Source organism: Schistocerca serialis, chromosome 2, assembly GCF_023864345.2.
Source record: "Schistocerca serialis cubense isolate TAMUIC-IGC-003099 chromosome 2, iqSchSeri2.2, whole genome shotgun sequence".
In the NCBI taxonomy this organism is placed as follows: domain Eukaryota; kingdom Metazoa; phylum Arthropoda; class Insecta; order Orthoptera; family Acrididae; genus Schistocerca; species Schistocerca serialis.
Window position 1 is genome coordinate 968,577,772 of NC_064639.1, and position 20,628 is coordinate 968,598,399.

A 20,628-nucleotide genomic window follows, 5' to 3' on the forward strand; every position below is an offset into this window, starting at 1 on the left:
TCGGTTTTTACCATCCTGTATTAAAACATTTCCTTTTATCAATAGTGCAATTTATAAACGATGTTTTTTGAGTACAATAAAATTTCCAATGGTAAACTTAACTGCTTTTTCGACGTTATTTTACCAGCTAACTAAAAATAGGAAAGCCTTGAACCCCTTCCACTAAATTTAGTTAGTATTAAGATTCTTTTACAGGGAGTTTAGTGGAGCTGACGCTGAAATCAATAAGCATTTGATTATATCATCGCTAGTCTCACTGAACTCTTCTGAATTCTACATGTCATGTGTGGTCTGGCGTCTCCTTACCAGCAACAGGTCCCAGGTTCAAACTAGTCAATTCCCTAAAGAACACGCTCAGAGCGTCGTCGCGCGAAAGTGGTAGGGAGACACGATATAGAACAAATAGACACCACGCAGAATGTTTAGAACGTTGCCAGACGACGGGCTTGTCGATAATACAATCGCCGGTAGGGGCAGTGCTACGCGTCTCTTCGCTAGGCTACTCTGTTTTCGAACATCTTTAACAACAGTTACGGAACTATTGTCCTCACTGTGACCAAACAAAAGCTGTTCATATTTTGCGCTTCTTAAATCAAGAATACGTAGGTCATTTACTGGTGGCAATGCAGTTATGATGTTTCTATTTTTTTTACTTGTGATACAATATGGCAGGTTTTTCTTGCACTGTACTTCGCAATTAACCACCAGAGACCGCGAGACCAGTAAATAAGAAGATGAATGTTACCTCAGTGTAAGCACAAAACTGTCTAATAAATTGCAAAAAAAAAAAAATACTGCCTGCCAGACGCAAAACTCCATCCCTGCGCCCTCGAGGTAAAGTCACGAACGTAGGCTAGGAGCCATACGACGTGAATACTTGACTTGCGTTGGGATGATAAGGTGCGACAAACCGATAGACTTCACTGTTGAACACGTGGAGAGGCGCATCATCTGCTGGCGTCACATGATCAACATTTCTCATCCACTTTTGGGATATATCCCGGCATTTGCGACCCCATGCGACTTGTACAAAGGTCGTTCTATTAGTATTACCCCACATTTTTTTCTCCAGAAGATATTTATTGTTAAGTATCAGAATTTGGTGGCAATATACAACATGTCTTGTTCATGTCCTATTTTCCTACGTAGTCTCCATCACATTCTATGGCCGTACGCCGACGTTGTGGAAGAGCATGTATTCCCTGCTGGTAAAAGCTCTTGTCCTGTAGGCGCAGCCATGTTTTCACTGTACGACTGACACTCTCATCATCTTCAAAGTGTGTACCCTGTAAGGAATCTTTAGGCAGCCCAAAAAGATGGAAGTCCCGGAGGGACGAGGTCTGGGCTCTAGGGTGGATGAGGCAGTTACGTCCAAGCCAATTTGGCGATGTGTTTCCCCATTCTCAGACTTGCGTGTGGGCGTGCATTATCGTGTTGGAGCAAGATATCTGCTGGATTCTTGTCCGATGGATAACGTTGGAAACGGTTCTTGTGTTTATTCAGAGTTTTCACGTATGACTCTGAATTGATGGTTGACCCTCTAGGCATGACATCCACGAGAATGACGCCATGACAATCCCAGAAGTCTGTCACTATGACTTTTCCGGAGAGCGGGTTGTCTTGAATTTCTTCTTATGTGGGGAATGAGGATGATGCCACTCCTTGGGTTGCCTTTTTGTTTCCGGCGCAAAGGGGAGCACCAAGCTTTCGTCCCCCGTAACGATCCGTGTCAGAAAGGCCTCTCCGTCGGTCTCAAAACGCTCCAACAATTCAGATGAAATGGGCTTTCTTTTAATCTTGTTTTCCGCTGTGAGCGTTCTTGGAACCCATCGTGAACACGTCTTTGAATATAATAGGGTCTCGATCATTACAGACGCACTTCCCATGCTGACCGACAACTGTAGAGCCAGTTGTCGAGTTGGGATGCGCTGGTCGGCACGAATAATGGCATCCGCACCATTCAGCATGTCTGGAGCAGTGGCTGTGACAGGATGTCCCGAGCGTGGCTGATCATGGAGCTCTGTTTCTGCATTTCCTGAGGCTGTATCTTTCTTTACCCATCGCCCAACTGTACTCCTATCAACTGCAGCATCGCCATACATTGCACACAAACGTTTATGGATGTTCACCACAGTTTCTTTTTCTGAATACAAGAATTCAATAAGAGCACGCTGCTTGTTACGTGGGTCGTATGTAGCTGCCATTTTGACGTTGTATTACGGCTCTGCCATCTGCCAGAACGGCTCAAAACTTCACCGGGACACAGAACAAACATAAAATGTGAAGCACCAACAAGGACGTTAGTCCATGTATATTAATGGCTTTTTAAACAAAGTGTTGCATTACTTATTGAACGACCCTCGCCTTAAATTACTTGTGTCACCGTCATCTATATCGCATCGGGTTTTTTAAAACGTTGATAACAATCACCCTAACATGGACTATTAAAAATCTGCTTCTATTAAATTAATGAGAAAGTTTTTTAGAAAACGTGAAAATAAATTAAAAAAAAGAACATATGCAGATAGCAGCACGCGAACTCACAGCGTTTCAGGTCGTAATTCGCATCTGTGTCCACTATACTATAATTAGCAGATGTCATTTAGAAGCTACGTCGGTGATCTAACGGTGTCCTAAACTAGCAGATGTCACTTACAATCTGTGCCAATGATCTTTCGATGTCCTAAAGTCCTTAACCAACACTATATCGTTAACTGAGAATTAACTATAAAAATAAACAGTACAAAAAATGATGAATTTATGGTAAATGCTTTAATGCCACGGTGCCTTGAAATGGCATACTTTCGTAGCACGTAAATTATATTACTAAAAGCACCAAATACTAAAAGCTGCCGGCCGGAGTGGCCGAGCGGTTCTAGCCGCTACAGTCTGGAACCGCGCGACCGCTACGGTCGCAGGTTCGAATCCTGTCTTGGGCATGGATGAGTGTGATGTCCTTAGGTTAGTTAGGTTTAAGTAGTTCTAAGTTCTAGGGGACTGATGACCTCCCATAGTGCTCAGAGCCATTTGAACCAAATACGAAAAGCTTTTAACCTGCAACGTGTCGTTTCTCGTCATTTTATTGTACCAACAAACGACACTTTTCGAGAGTTCATCAGAGTTCCAGCGCTTTGAAACAGCTTCTACGCATAACACAAAAATTAATAATATAAAAAACCACCACAATCCTGGCTTCGAATACAAGAGATTTAATCAAATATGGGTCGCTTAGGTTCTGCTTGTGGCGGAAAAGCGGTCTTGCATCTAGTTCGCCGCATACCTCTCAACGGAGCAAAAATCTGACGTATCTGATTCTGCTTTACACGCTCAGGATTACTCTACGACGTAAAACTCTACATTGTGATTCAAAATTCGATCAGCGCTGCGTTCTCTTTCACGTTTCGTATGAGGGGGGCATAAGCAGTCCAAACACTGTTGCTGTCAGTGTTTAGACCTGTATACAAGCAGTGTGTTGCAAATCATCCGGAACCCTTCTCAGCAGTCCTAGAAGACGTTTACCGATCTGTAATCTGGGAAAACGAAACACCGTCTCGCTGATGACATTGTACCGTTTGCTTTTAATTCACAAAACTCTTCAACAACAAATCGAAGAACGTAACAGCTCAACATGGACAATGCATCTGTCTTAGGGGACCACAGTGACAAAAATGGTATTAGTGGTTTCGACTTCTTCGCAAGTCATCATCACAGGATCTACCTAGAAATAAACAAAAAGGGGATACTAAAGTAAACTTAAAATTGAAACTAACTTTTGTATACAACCACGTGCACTTGTATACGATAACTGGAAACTCGCCACAACAGAAATGAAGAGACCTAGAGAACTACTTACAATCTATATCACCGAACGGCTAACACGGTCAACCGGTCCCAATTGCAGGTTGTGTGATTAATGGCTTCCAGCAGCAATAAAAACTTGATTTTCAGTATTTCGTTTAGCTACCGACCGAATTCGAAAATTTAAAATCTTGTCATAACCTACTCGTTAAAAGTACGGTGTTACATTGAAGGTTTAACACAAAGACATAATTGTTTAAGTTAGGAAATGTTTATACTTTTTGAGGCAGTGTAATCCAGAGCGCGAAAATTTCCCAAGCTATATTCATCTAGTATTTGAGAAAGAGAGCAGTTAGTGACTTCCAAGAAACTTTGCACATAATTTCAAACTTTAGTAAAGTTTTTGTCGTTGGCACCCCTACAAAGTAATGAAAGGAAAGAAGTTTTTCTCTGTTCATGTGGTGAAACTTCGGCATTAAGCATTATTTCTTTACTATCAAGTCTGTTCGCAACACATTTTGCACACAGTATCCAGACATCGCTCCGAATGTATCTGCAAAATTAATTCACTGTATGACACGTGGTTCTGGGAGTATGAAGTACAAATATTCAGATGGGAGAGATTCTTTAAAAAATCGGTGGTAGTCGAAGTGGGGGGTTACTTGTGTAAATGTACCTGCGGTTGAAGCGTTGAAACAGAAAGCTACAGCTAACTACAAAAAAGTGTAAAGCTGGCAAGTTTTAAATCACAAACATAAGATTAAATTATTCACACTGTAAAACCGACTGTAAGGTGCACACAACTCAGGGCGAAAACTAGTAAAAAATTATTGAACTGTAAGTCTAGGCAAGCTAGATATACATTAGTAAGTGGTTGTTGGTGCCCACCTTCAGACGCGGTGCATTTGTGGGAAACTGGTCACCGGTGGTCTTGAGCTGGTACTAAAAAGATATTTAGTTGTTACCTATTACTAAAAGGCTATGGATCTTTTTTGTGTCTTAAATGATATGATCCAAAATATAAGAAAATTTCTGAGATGAATATTATTCATTTATAATAATTAATTTATTTTCTTTGCAAATACAGAGTAACAGGAACAGTACCACATCTTAAATTTTGTTATGATTTTGTTATCTAATCTTTTTTCTCTACTGTATTGTTTAAATTTAGAAGATGCTGAGACTTTTAACGTGGTAATCTTTTATAAGGCACAGCAGTGCAACTGCAACTGCTAGAGTGTTTTCTAAACTCAAACATCTGACATTCTGGCTAGAACTGCTCTGTGTTTATGTTTTGTGGGAGTGTGGCGCCGTGGCATCTTTTATCAGCAGAAAGGCTGGCTGACTGCTACGTGCCGCGGAGGAGTGACTTCTGCCGAGGTCGTAAATGTCACTGACACAGGTCACCTGGGTTATCAGCTGCGTCGCTCGATGATAATGAGCTCAGGGCACAACAGACATACCTCCAAACCTAAGGGACAATCGATGGAGGCTGTGCACAGAAGAATGAGTGATGATTTGTCTAACCCGAAAGTCAGCAAGTGATCATAGTCAGTGTGAACTATCCATAGAGACGCAGAGTACCATAGAGGTTCAGCTTATCATACATGGTAGCGCTCGAATGATTGACTGTTGCATGCTGAGATATCTGTTACTCTTTCATGATCCTCAAACCCATCTGCACCAAAGGGCGATGATTAGGTCATATTGGCAGAATTACAGATAGATAGGCCACGAAATATTTATTTTTATCTTCATATTAACTGACTGGGACCACTTAACAACATCACTTCCTGTATTTTACCTAATCATTCCCTGTTTTCGGTACTCTATTTTATCCACCTGTTGTCTTTTACTTTTTCTGTCAATCTTGTTTCTTAATTTTTTTACATTGTAGATCTCCAAATTATTGATCTTAATTCTAAAAGAATTTCTGTTCGTTGTCCTGACTGGTGTTCTTCCACTCTACTTCTTTTTTTTCTGTGAAGCATGCTAGCGATCAGTTCTCCAGAAATACAGTAACATTTTTTTTCCTTACCCTACCCTCCTTCATTCGTCAGATATGTCCAAATGAGAGTAATATTGGATTTTCCATTACTTTCAATATTTAATGTATACTTTAGTAATACCTTCATTCCTTCTTACGTTCCAACTCTCTTTTGTTTGTGTTAGCCTATTGAGTTAGCAGTTCAGTGTTAGGCACTTGGGAGCACATAAACCTTATCACTGTAGTATACTGTTTTAGTGGCTTAAAAATGGTTCAAATTGCTCTGAGCACTATGGGACTTAACTGCTGAGGTCATCAGTCCCCTAGAACTTAGAACTACTTAAACTTAACTGACCTAAGGACATCACACACATCGATGCCCGAGGCAGGATTCGAAACTGCGGCCGTTGTGGTCGCGCGGTTCCAGACTGTAGCGCCTAGAACCGCTCGGCCTCTCCGGTCGGCTTTATTGGCTCATTTCTTAACAGTTACTTCTTATTACAAATCGGTTTAGTTAAACAGTATCGTGTTTACCTTTTATTAATCCTAACCTCGGCTACGGATCTTGTTAATCTATTCAGTTAAATGGTATTTGAAGGTACTTAAATCTATCTTAACAGTTACCTCTTATCACAAATCGGTTTAGTTAAACAGTATCGTGTTTACCTTTAATTAATCCTTACGTCGGCTACGGATCTTGTTAATCTATTCAGTTAAATGGTATTTGAAGGTACTTAAATCTATTGACAATTTTCGTTCATATTCGTTGTTTGTAATTTATTTTCTCAGCTAACGTCCTGAGACCTGCTTAGTTTCTTATTGTCTCTTAACATTTATTTGAGTAATTGCTTTCATTACGTTTGCTTGAAGTGCTGCAAAGTCATTTGTACGAGGGTGAGTCAAATGACAACCTTAAATTTGTAATAACAAATAGAAATTTCGCGCCGTTATCCAGTAACTTGATAAGCGTGCTACAAACAGCGTGCAGAATGACCTGTAGGTGGCAGCATAGTGCAGATCCACACATACTGTCGTAGTATCAGTATAAAGATGGCCGCCCCACTTGCGACTTGCACCAGGGAAGAACAGCGTTCTGTTATTCGGTTTTTGGGTAGTGAAGGTGTGAAACCTATTGCAATTCATCGAAGAATGCAGGTTCAGTACGGTGATGCATGTTTGTCACAGTAGCAAGTCTACGAATGGAGTAGGAAGTTCGCAAATGGTGTGACTTCAGTGGAAGATGCTCCTCGTCCAGGTCAGGCACAACTAGTTGTGACTCCACAGAACACTGCAGCAGCTGAAGCCATAGTGAAGGAAGACCACCGAGTGGCACTGAATGACAATGCAGCATGTTTACAGATTAATCATGGGTCAGCACACCACATTGTGCATGATGTGCTCCAGTTTCACAAAGTGTCTGCAAGATGGGTGCCACGGCAGCTGACTCCTGAAATGAGAGAACGACGTGTTGATGCTTGTGAAGAACTTCTTCGGCGCTTTGAACGAAAAGATGATGGCTACCTTGCAAGAATCGTTACTGGGGACGAAACCTGGGTTCCCTTGCATCAACCGGAAACGAAGAGAGCGAGCAAGGAATGGCGCCAATCATCACCAAAACCAAAGAAGTTTCGAACAGAACCATCAGCATGGAAGGTTATGCTGACTCTCTTTTGGGACGAAAAAGGCTTTATTTTGGAGCATTACATGCCTAGAGGGACCACTGTTACCAGTGCATCATACACAGATCTCCTAAAAAATTATCTGCGGCCTGCAGTCAAATCAAAGCGACGAGGATTGCTGTCAGCTGGTGTCCTTTGGCAACATGACAATGCAAGGCCCCGCACTGCCCGTACAACAGTTGCAACAGTCACAGACCTGCGTTTTGAGTCTCTTCCTCATCCACCATACTCACCAGACCTTGCCCCAAGTGATTTCCATATGTTTGGAGGCAATGGGAGGAAAGAAGTTCTGGTCTGATGAAGAGGTACGCCACGCGGTGCATGAGTGTTTGCGCGGACTACCAAAGCAATTTTTTTCTAAAGGAATTTATGCACTTTGTAAGTGCTGGAGGTCTTGAATTGAGATTGAGGAAGATTATGTTGAAAAGTGATACAGCTTTGTACCACTTCAGCACAATAATAATATTTTAAAAAATATTTAAGGTTTTCATTTGATTTTGCCTCGCAAATATTAAGCAACTCCATTTAGTGTCCTACTTTCCATTATGGTTTGCCAACGGCCTTGCCGTAGTGGTAAGACCGGATCCCATCAGATCACCGAAGATAAACACTGTCGAGCTTGGCTAGCACTTGGATGTCTGTCGAGCGCTGTTGACAAGCGGGTTGCACTCAGCCCTTGTAAAGGTCAATTGAGGAGCTATTTGATTAAGAAGTAGTGGCTCCGACAGCGAAAACTGGCAACGGCCGGGAGAGAGGTGTGCTCACCCCGTGCCCCTCCATAACCCCACTCAGTGACATCGGCTGAGAATAACATGGCGGTCGATAGTTACCGTTGGACTCCCGAGGCCTGTTCCGACGGATTGCATTACAGGTTCCATTTTGTCATTTTTGAGGTAAAAGGTTTCAGACTCTAATAACTCTTTTCTAAAACTCAGTTTGTAAGGTTGTCATAAGTGTTTTCTGCTGTTGTAAATAATTGTACTAGGACAAAGATGGATGAGGGCACTGTAAGAGTACTGAATAAGATACTTGACTCTTGTGTTTAGTTTTATCTGTAGTTGACTTGTTAGTCTGTCTAGTGCAGCTCTGAGAGATTCTTATTTGAGGGATATTAGAGTGCTGTTGAGTTTTTCACAGAATAAGATCTGTTTTCTGTTCAAATGGCTCTAAGCATATGGGACTTAACATCTGAGGTCATCAATCCGCTAGAATTAGAACTACTTAAACCTAACTAACCTAAGGACATCACACACATCCATACCCGAGGCAGGATTCGAACCTGCGACCTCAGCAGCAGCGCGGTTCCGGACTGAAGCGCCTAGAACCGCTCGGCCACAGCGGCCGGCATCTGTTCACTGTGACTCTCTGAGAAACTATCTGGAATGCTTTATTATGGAGAAGAAAAAAGATTTACAATACCTTCTTGTACTTTATATTGGGAGGAAATTTTAAACATGCGTTTGTAGTTTCTTTGTAATGAGAGAATTTCGTAATTCTAAAGAGTGCTCTTATGTTTTGCACTATTTTTGCCAGCAGTCACAGTTTTATTTCTCAAAAACAATTTTCTTTAAGGTAAAACCTACCTCCATGATTCGTAGCACAGTTTTGAATTTTTACCACGTGAGCATTGTGTCTTACGTCCCACGAAGCAGCAGACTGTTTCTGACAAAAGGGATTGGAATAGGTTATTTATCTGTAGCTGCTGCATCTGCTGATTTGTGTTTGCTGTCGAGAACGTCAGTACTCCAGACACACACACACACACACACACACACATACACACACACACACATACACACACACACACACACACCACACACTAAAAAAAAAACAAAAAAAATTAGCATGCTGAGAAAGAGGTAAGTCACTTATTGCCGGGGCAGACCAACCTTGTATTGAACAACCTGTGTGTAATCGGAATTGTCATGTGTCATGCTAGTAAGCAAACGAATTTTCTGTGAACAGTGTCACTAATTTCAAACAGCTATTTTCTTCCGAGTAGAGCAGTGATTTATTTTTGTGGGTGTTGCAAGTCAAACGCTGCACTTCATATCACGATTCGTTCATGATGTGCTTCGGTGATGAATTTTGGTTACCTAGTTTTCACTGAGCACACAATTAGTTTCTTTTCGCAGATAATTAGATTCATTTTATTTATTTTAAATTTTGTATTTCATGAAGTCTGAAATTTTATTTCACGACACTGTTCCCATGCGCAGCACACGGGCAACCAACAGTCGGTATTGCTTAGCAATTGAATATGTTATCTAAAGCACATTTTACATGGGGAGAAAGTTTTGGAAATCAATGTATTCAGTCTTCTCGTATACATACAATATATTTTTATAGAAAGCTTACAAGTTAAACATCAAAGGTGATAACCCATCCATTAGATCTGCCTGAAATAGTTGAGATATTTCAGCCACAAATTTAACTTTATAATACACTGAAGAATCAAAGAAACTGGGACACCTGGCTAATATCGTGCAGGGGGCCCCGCGGTCACGTGGAAGTGGAGCAATATGAGGTGGCATGGACTCAACTAATGTCTGAAGTAGTGCTAGAGGGAACTGACACCATCAATCCTGCAGGGCCGTCCATAAATCCGTAAGAGTACGAGGGGGTGGAGATCTCTTCTGAACAGCACCTTGCAAGGCATCCCAGATATGCTCAATAATGTTCACGTCTGTGGAGTTTGGTGGCCAGTGGAAGTGTTTAAACTCAGAAGACTGATCTTGGAGCTACTCTGTAGCAATTCTGGACGTGTGGGGTGTCGCACTGTCCTGCTGGAATTCCCCAAGTACGTCGGAATGCACAATGGACATGAATGGATTCAGATGATCAGATGGGGTGCTTACGAATGTGTCACCTGTCAGAGTTGTATCTAGAGGTATTAGGGACCTATATAATTCCAATTGCACAGGCCCTACACCATTATAGAGCCTCCACCAGCTTGAACAGTCCCCTTCTGATATGCAGGGTCGATAGATCCATGAGGTTGTCTCCGAACCCGTACACTACCATCCGCTCGATACAATTTTAAACGAGACTAGAAACTACCAGGCAACGTGTTTCCAGTCATCAACAGTCCAGTGTCGTTGTCGACGGGCACGGGCGAGGCGTAAAGCTTCGTGTCGTGCAGTCATCAAGGGTACACGAGTGGGCCTTCGACTCCGAAAGTCCATATCGATGATGTATCGTTGAATTGTTCACAGGCTGACACTTGTTGAGGTTCAGCATTGAAATCTGCAGCCATTTGCAGAAGGGTTGCACTTCTGTCACGCTGAACGATTCTCTTCAGACGTCGTTCGTCCCGTTCTTGTAGGATCTTTTTCCGGCAGCAGCGATGTCTGAGATTTGATGGTTTACCTGATTCCTGATATTCACGGTACACTCGTCAAATATTCGTAAAGGAAAATTCCCACTTCATCGCTACCCAGGAGACGCTGTGTCCCATCACTCATGCGCCGACTACAACACCATGTTCAAACTCACTTAAATCTTAATATCCTGCCATTGTAGCAGCAGTAACCGACCTAACAACTGCGCCAGACACTTGTTATCTTATTTAGACGTTCCAGACTGCAGCGCCGTATTCTGCCTGTTTAAACATCTCCGTATTTGAATACGCATGCGTATAACATTTTCTTTGGCCCTTCGGTGTAAATAGGCTTATTTACTGTCTGTTCAAAATGGTTGAGCACTATGGTACTTATCATCTGCGGTCATCAGTCCCCTAGACCTAGAACCACTTAAACCTAACTAACCTAAGGATGTCACACTTATCCATGACCGAGGCAGGATTCGAACCTGCGAACATAGCAGCAGCGCGGTTCCGGACTGAAGCGCCTAGAACTGCTCGGCCACAGTGACCGGCATACTGTCTGTTAATTGCTGCTTTTATATTATCTTATGACCGTTTCGGGCAGTGTTGCTCATCTTCACATCATTTCCCGTAGTTACAAAGTAACCAGTCTTCGTGAGTCGGTCACGAAATAATAAAAAACCGTGATGGACACACAGAAAATAAGCCTATTACAAGTAAGAACTGCGGATTATACTTGTGAAAAGTATGTCCTGTTTTGATAAATTTGATATCAGATATTACGTTTGTTAAAATGTTACGAGTTAGAGGTTAGGAGTGCTCGAGCTTACCTAATTGGCTGCCTAAATCATCAGCCAATGAGAATTAAGCATTTCCCTCGCTTTGTGGAGTCGGCAGGGTGGCACCGTGTCAAATGCTTTACGGAAACATACTAATATGGAATCCACCTTTTGCCCTTCATCCGCGGATCGTAGTATTTCATGTGAGAAAAGGACAAACTGCGGTTCGCACGAGTGATGCTTTCTAGAACCGTGCTGATTTGTGGACAGACGCTTCTCCTTCTGAAGGAATTATTATATTCGAACTGAGAACATGTTCAAGGATTCTACAGCAAAGGTATTGGTCTGTAATTGTGCGGGTCCGTTCTTTTACCCATATTATATTCAGGGGTCACATGAGCTTTTTTCCAGTTGCTTCTCACGTGGCGTTGGTCGTGAGATTGGCGATAAATGCAGGCTAAGAAGAGATCAGTGCTGCAGAATACTCTTCGTAAAACCGAATTAGGATTCCATTAGGACCTGTTAAACCGTGGAGGGTAACTTTAGAGACCCAGTATTCTAGGAAAACCAGTCCACAATTATGCTGACGCCTTTGTGCATCTCGTGTAGGAACCGTGATATTAAGGAAAACGACACTAGCATGTGTAAACATGCATGTATATAATTACTGTTCCGTTGCTGAATACTACAATCGAATATTACAGGAATTCGCTATTGTTGAAGTCCTCAGTAACCTGCAGACTTAGGAGGAGTAAACCTGGCAGTAAATGGGACTGTGAGTGTTAATGAATGGAAGGAAATGACACTTCACTATAACAAACTTAACTGTTCATCCAGAAGCCTTACACGAAAAGTAATCGCTTTCATAGCAGACAAAGTAGGTCACAGAACGTATTTCTTATTAGGAAAGATCTCCGGTAATGGACGTTTGGAGCACAGAATTGTTCGGTAGTCAGTCATGCAATGTGGGAGAATCGGAAGAGAATCGAGGCGTTTCGGCTGTGGTGCAGTAGAAAGATGTTAAAAATTAGGTGGACTGATAACATGAGAAATGGGGACATTATTCTCAGATTCGATGACGTGTGAAACATGAGGAGAGGAAAACATAGACAAAAAGAGGGGACGGGGTGATAGGGCATGTATTGTAATGTGTGGGAAGACAGGTAGTGAAATGCATCCAACAAATAAATGAATGAAATGAGTACAAGTGCCACTCGAAGAGTCTTGCACAGGAAAGGAATTCATATCGGACCGCAATAAACCAGTCAGAAGACTAACAACCCGTCAAAAAATTGTTAGGTTTTTTCTTTGTAACGAACAGTTACAGTTATGGGGATCATTAGCCTGTGGTGTAAGCTTGTGCAGAACTTCCATTTAGCGTCAAATATGACTTTTGCCAAACAGGGACCTGTTTCTTTGATTATCTTACAATTTTTAGGATGTTATTCATTCGCAGCCATCTCCACGCTTTGCTATGAATCGCCTTGATATTTTGACTGTGTGAGTAGAAGTACAGTCGCACACAGTCAACAGTGGATTCAGTTTTTGCAAGGTTCAAACCGTAGCTGTTTATTTCTCAAAGCAGAAGTAGTGCCCCTTGTTGTAACGGAAAACATATCACGCTCAACAGCAGGAAGTATAAAATAATAGGTTTGTTTATAAATAACTCATCTGCTACCAGTCACGATTTTCTTTATTTTATTTCTCGCACGGCGCGTTTCGGGAAATGATTCCCATTTTCAAGTGCGTTTTTTGTGTTTGTTATGTCATTGCTATGTGATGTTGTCGATGTGTGAGATTCTGCTTCATTTTGTTGATTTTACTGCAATATAAAAGAAAACACGCGATTTTCTTATACATTGCAGTAAAATCTCACACATCGACAACATCACATAGCAATGACATAACAAACACAAAAAATGCACTTGAAAATGGGAATCATTTCCCGAAACGCGCCGTGCGAGAAATAAAATAAAGAAAATCGTGACTGGTAGCAGATGAGTTATTTATAAACAAACCTATTGTTTTCACAGTGGCAGGCTTTCAGAACCATTTATAATCGATCAAATCCATTTACAATGGATCAAATCAGAGCAGGGAGTATGGTAATGGCTGCTGTAACACCAGAGTTAATAATAATACAGTTGGGCCTTACTATTACCAAAGCCAATCACCACACTATCAGTTCCCAGAAAAGCACCTACTTGCTGGAGTATTTACACAGTGGAATAAGTAAGGTCACAGGAATTAACTGAAGCCTTCGATACCGATTCGCCGACCCGTCACCATTCATCGTAACATGAGCCTCGTTGCGTATAACATACAGGAACTGCTAATATTAAATGCAGTCGTCAGTGCGAGCTCTGCCTTTAATTTTTAACGGAACCAGAATGGTAAATTTTGTCTAAGGAGACAATATGGGAAAATCTTGTGGAGTCCCGGGTACAGATTTCTTTCGATGTGTTAGACATTCAGCCAAAGAAAAGTGGAGTGTAGAATGAGAGGAATTCCCCCCACCCCAAAAGCAGGGCAATAGCTTATGTACAATATTTAGACCTACCCTCCACTATCAGTACATCGCTGGTTTGACAAATATTGTTGTTGTAAGAGCTACAGGACCAACATCGCATACCTAAGGGTCAATCATAGCTGCTACAAGTACCGTCTGTCTGACATCGGTCTTACACAACACCTGCTGTATGCACGTAGCTCTTGAGGAGCACATGAACCACGTCGTCTTCAGTTGCATAAATCAAACTGATTCCCGGGTTCGATTCCCGACTGGGTTAGGGATTTTCTCCGCTCAGGGTCTGGGTGTTGTGTTGTCTTCATCATCATTTCATCCCCATGCGGCGTGCAGGTCGCCCAATGTGGGGTCGAATCTAATAAGACCTGCACCAAGGCGGCCGTACCTGCCCCGTCCAATGACGCCAAGCCTGATAAAACAGACGTGTCTCCTGGCAACTTCAAAAATTTCTTTATTATCGGAGAAGAGGTGGACACGACAGAAGAGTTGTAACAAAATACTATATGACCTAATTTACGTAGCCCCCACTAAGACATCAAGAACTCCATGATAGGTCGAGGAGAAACAATAATGTGCCTTAAACATTCCTTGTTTAACTAGAAATGATACCCCCACTCCCACCGAGGCTCAGTTGTTTCGAAAGACTTGTCTTTTCCCGTCATTTTCTATGTCCCATCAGATTCAGACCTCGGAAGTCTATACTACCCGCAGCTCAATACAAGGATGTCAGAGTGGAAATTACTGCTGGTCACTACACGCCTCTCTCTCTCCCTCTCTCGTTTATCTTTTTTTTTCCTGACCTTTGATTTGTTTGATATAACCCGACACGAATTCCTCTCTCAGAGTAGCACTTACACCCAACTTCTTCAACTACACTACTGGCCATTAAAATTATTACACCACGAAGACTTGCTACAGACGCGAAATTTAACCGACAGGAAGAAGATGCTGTGATATGCAAATGATTAGCTTTTCAGAGCATTCATACAAGGTTCGCGCTGGTGGTGACACCTATAACGTGCTGACATGAGGAAAGTTTCCAACCGATTTCTCATATACAAACAGCAGTTGACCACAGTCGCCTGGTGAAACGTTGTTGTGATGCCTCGTGTAAGGAGGAGAAATGCGTACCATCACGTTTCCGACTTTCATAAAGGTCGGATTGTTGCCTATCGCGATTGTCGTTTACCGTATCGCGACATTGCTGCTCGCGTTGGTCGAGATCCAATGACTGTTAGCAGAATATGGAATCAGTGGGTTCAGGAGGGTAATACGGAACGCCATGGTGGATCCCAACGGCCTCGTATCACTAGCAGTCGAGATGACAGGCATCTTATCCGCATGGCTGTAACGGATCGTGCAGTCACGTCTCGAACCCTCAGTCAACAGATGGGGCAGATAGGGACGTTTGCAAGACAACAATCATTTGCACGAACAGTTCGACGACGTTTGCAGCAGCATGGACTATCAGCTCGGAGACCATGGCTGCGGTTACCCTTCACGCTGCATCACAGACAGGAGCGCCTGCGATGGTGTACTCAACGACAACCTGGGTGCACGAATGGCAAAACGTCACCCGTGTTTGGCGACATTGCGGTGAACGCATTGACGGCACCTTGAACAGTGGACGTTACATTTCAGATCTGTTACGACACGTGGCTCTACCCTTCATTCGATCCCTGCGAAACCCTACATTTCAGTAGGATAATGCACAACCGCATGTTGCAGGTCTTGTACGGGCCTTTCTGGATACAGAAAATTTTCGTCTGCTGCCCTGGTCAGCACATTCTCGAGATCGCTCACCAATTGAAAACGTCTGGTCAATGGTGGCCGAGCAACTGGCTCGTCACAATACCCCAGTCACTACTCTTGATGAACTGTGGTATCGTGTTGAAGCTGCATGGGCAGCTGTACCTGTACATGCCATCCAAGCTCTGTTTGACTCAATGCCTTGGCGTATGAAGGCCGTTATTACGGCCAGAGGTGGTTGTTCTGGGTACTGATTTCTCAGGATCTATGGACCCAAACTGCGTGAAAATGTAATCACATGTCAGTTCTAGTACAATATATTTGTCCAATGAATACCTGTTTATCATCTGCATTTCTTCTTGGTGTAGCAATTTTAATGGCCAGTAGTGTATTTGTCTGGTGGATCGTTTTCAAACCATGATTGCTCCTTCTGGCCACTCTGCCGGGTGGTGTTCTTTTAAATCGCTCGATAGATGAGTTTGCATCACTGTTAATCGCGAGTGGAATGAACTGACGTGTGCACTGGTTGATTTTGGTATCAGTTCTTGTTTGCTGTCAGTTGTAACCGATATTCGGCGAATTTCTGTCTTATCTCAGTGAATTGCTACTTTTACGACTTGTCAATGAATTCCTCGCCTGCGTGCTAAAGGTTAACTTTCAGCTTAAGCTGGATTTTGCTGGGCCACTACCTGCCTGTGAGTGGTTGTAGCTTGTTGAAAACCTTGTGCCGTCAAAAGGTGGCATTCTTAGTAGTTAAAACTGCGTGCAGTTTTTCATTCTTTACGACGTCAAAGTCCTGAGTGGCTATGGAGATTGCCTTTTCTGAATATTAATTTCATTCAAGCTGTCTTAACAGCAGAACTAACATCAACTGTAGCTGCAGTTTATTACGCAAAACCGAATTTAAGGAACTTTGAGCCGAATCTTATCTTCATTTGTTTTCTACTTTGATGATCCTGTGTTTTAGCGTTGTGCTGACTTGTTTAAGTGAATTGTATATCAATGTTGATTTTGTGTGTATTACAAAAGCTGTTGATAGTGTGCAGCACCTGCTGGTTGTTGTTTCCGCTCGGGTCTCGACTATGAAATTCAGACACGCCGCTGATGTTGATCGCCAACCGTCAGTAATGTACTGATTTGTGTTTACTGTTTTCAGGTTACTGCATTATGTAACGGTCGCCAGGTATTTGTTGTTACGCTTGTCTCCGTAAGCTGCAAATTCTTTGATTATTAATCAGGTTTCTCAGTTGTGATAGAGACTTTCGCTGTTAACACAATTTACATCTGAATAGTTTGAAATCTTAGTTTGCTATAAACTGTGTTAACGTATTGACGGAAGTATCAAGTTTCCTGGGTCAAAATTCGTTCATTCAACTTACATCGGTAGTTAATCTTTCTTAATTTCAATTGTTTAGTTAATTCTGTGTAGCAGTAATACTGTTTTTTTTTTTTTTTTTTTTTATGTTTTGCGCCGTAAGGCTGTTTATCTTGCACACTTTCAAGAATTTTTTGCTTAAATGGGTGGTATTTTTTAAAATTTCTTTTTAACTAATTCTGTAACCGTGAGTGTACCACGGGTTGCTTACGATAGTATTATGCTGTAAATGTATTGTTACCAGTGTCTGCATCTTGGGTTTGTCAAATAAATATCTTTTCTTTTTACTGTATCCCCAAATTGTGGCTCAGCATTCCGTAATTTCGTTGGAGCAGCGTTGTGCCCTCCTCCCTACCTGATCACCATTAGTAGTTGTTACTGCATGCTTCATTTGTAGTACCTTCAGAAAGAAAAGAACAGGACCGACGAGCTCACAGTCCATATCTAACGCAGAACTGCACGGTAATTAGTGACCTCTCTCGCTCCAATGGTGCATGAGTCGGGCAAATGGTGTCTTGGAAGAAGACGTTTGCTGATACCACAATTAACCTCAAATAGCCGAACGCATATTGCTTCTGGCTAGAAAACTACAAAATTAATTTGCTTTCCTGATAAACATCATTCTGCATAACATGAGTCACATATTGCTGTCTATCTTCTTATTCTTCTTCTTTCGAATGGGCCAGCTAAGAACCACGATATTCAACTTTTCAGCCAGGAAAGGGACTTGATGTTTGCTAGTTAACCCCGTATTCTCTGGCTATGTTTCTGCTTTCTCTCCTTTGTCCTCTGTCCTGAAACCTCTTTTCTTTTAATATCCTTCTGAGAAGTACTAGGTTTCTAATGTCACTTTCAGTTTCGTTCAGTTCCTGGATATCTTTCTTGACTTCTGTCAGCCATGGTGTCACTGTCTTCCTGCTCTTCTAGTAGCTGAGAAGTCGGTTGGTCAGTCTTGTTTGGTCCATCCATGTGATATGTCCGTAGAAAGCGAGACGTCTCTTCCTGGCTACATCTGTGATTTTCTCGGTATGATTGTATGGCTCCTGGTTTGATTTTCTGCTGTACTCACCATCTGTTTTGGCCGGTCCCAGAGTTTTTCCCAGGATCTTGCTCTCCTGAGTCTCTAGTTTATCTGTCAAGCCTTTCCCGTTCAGATTCAAGCATTCTGAAACATAGGGCTTCAGGGCGGATAACTGTTTGGTAGTGTTTTAGTTTGGAATTGCGAGATAGGCATTTCTTATTATAGATGCTCTTGGTTAATCGATATGCTAATTGTAACTTATTAATGCGAGTTGTTAGTGCGGTTCCTTCTGATAGATTAGGTTCCAACCATTCTCCTAGATACTTGAATCTGTCAACTGTCTCAATTTGACCTTGTTCCAACTGTAGTTCCAACTGTAGTATACAAGTGTATAAATGCGAGATAATGTCATTAACGAGGAGAAAGAACGCCATCTTATCCGATAATAATAACACTTTCGTGTTGCACAACGACATGGTGCAAGTCTTTAAACTGGATACCACTTCTGCGTCTTGCGTGTCCATGAACACCTCTATAATCTTACTAGAGAAGGAGACCTACAATTTAACTAGGTATTCAAACCAGTTGTCGTTCCTGGCGAAGCCCCCCATAACTCACAGGTAAAAGCTAGGTTGAAGGACTGAAAAATTTCCTTCGCTCGACAGGAATCGAACCCACGACCTCTCGCTTCCAGGCAAGCACTTTACCACTAAATCACCAGCCCTTACGCAGTACTATCCGCCTACAAGATTAGTGGCGAACACCTGGCGCACATCACATTGTTTGACTATCTAGGGGTAATACCAAGAACACGAAAAATCAGTATCAAAACGGTGATTGGAAGACTTAGATTTGTTGGGTCGTTTCAGGGGAAGTGCAGCGAGTCTGTAAAGGAAACTGCTTACAAGACGCTACCGAGACAAACTCTACAGCAATTCTTCGCTCTTTTGAGTGACGTGTTGCTCGGATCGTAAAGGAACAATAGAGCCCATACGACTATACATTATAAATGTTCGGGGAACTTTGTTCTCGACCTTCCCGCAATTCGAGTATGTGCTCCGTCTCTAATGATCTCGCAGTCGACTGGACAAACTCTAACCTTCCTTCCTTTCTTTGGAAGAAAGCCGACGTTGTTACTGAGAAAACCTTTTGCGTAAATTTAGAAATGCGCTACCTAAGGGCGATTGTACGACAGTTCTGTTGTCACCAACGTGCATCTCGTACAGTGACCATGAGAATAAGATGAGAGAGATGAGTGTGTGTACAGAGGCACATTGGCAGTAAATTCGCCCTAGCACAAAAGGAATTCGACAGGAACTCGGTGGCATTGCTACCAAGTACCCTCCGGCACTCACCATAGGCCGTATTGTCTAATGTATAAGTAGACGCAGGTATTGTGTATCGTAAAAGTAGTGAAACATGCATGTATGTGGAACATATTGCCATTCTTATATCGGTTACAAAATATACGACGAAACAACAATGGCGCACTCGGTTTCCGTGGAAATGGCTCCTCAACAAAGCTGCAGACGCTATATAAAGACACCAGCGGTAGCACTTTCAGTGTAGTCCAGCAGCGGGGGAGGTCTGCGTGGGACGACGTTGGGAGGTACATACAGGGAAATACGAGCGAGCAAGTCAACCACTCCACGGGCTTGTCAAGGTCTACGACTCAAGACGTCAGCGGCTCTATCCATTTTCATCTCTGTACATCGCTGACTACGCATCGGCATCTACGCATTTATGCTTATTTCGCTCGACGCTACTGCGACTCGCCACTACTTCGACTCGTCACTACTTCGACTCCTCGACGTCGCTGTTTGGGCTCCGTTCTTCGACTCGTCGCTTCTCCATCTCGTCGCTTCTTCAACTCGTCGCTTCATCGCCCCTGCAGTACACCGAGCTATAGGATCCTCAGCTCCGACCAGGGTTTTTGGGAGGTTTTCCCTGGTTGTAAGGCGAATGCCGGAGCTATTTACCCCCTCCCATCGATACAGAGACATTTCATGTAAAGAAGAAACTGAGAAATAAAAGCTGTAAGCTCACTTTACGTTGCCTTTAATATCTTTTAGTAATAGAGGATATAATGTCAATTGTTTTGCCTGTAAGTGCAGTATACAGCTGACTATTGCTCAGAGACGGAGGCAGAAAGTCTCACGTGCTGTCACTGGTGTGCGACTAGATAAATCAATGAACCTAAGGCTTTCTAATCGTATAGAGATGATGAAATTTAGCACAGGGACGAAGATAAATCTATGAACCGAAGGCTTTCTAATCGTATAGAGATGATGAAATTTAGCACAGGGACGAATGAAAGACTGAAATATCTGATCACAGAGCCCCGAAAAATGCAGCCCTATTTCATTTCTTGTGTGTGTAATTCAATTG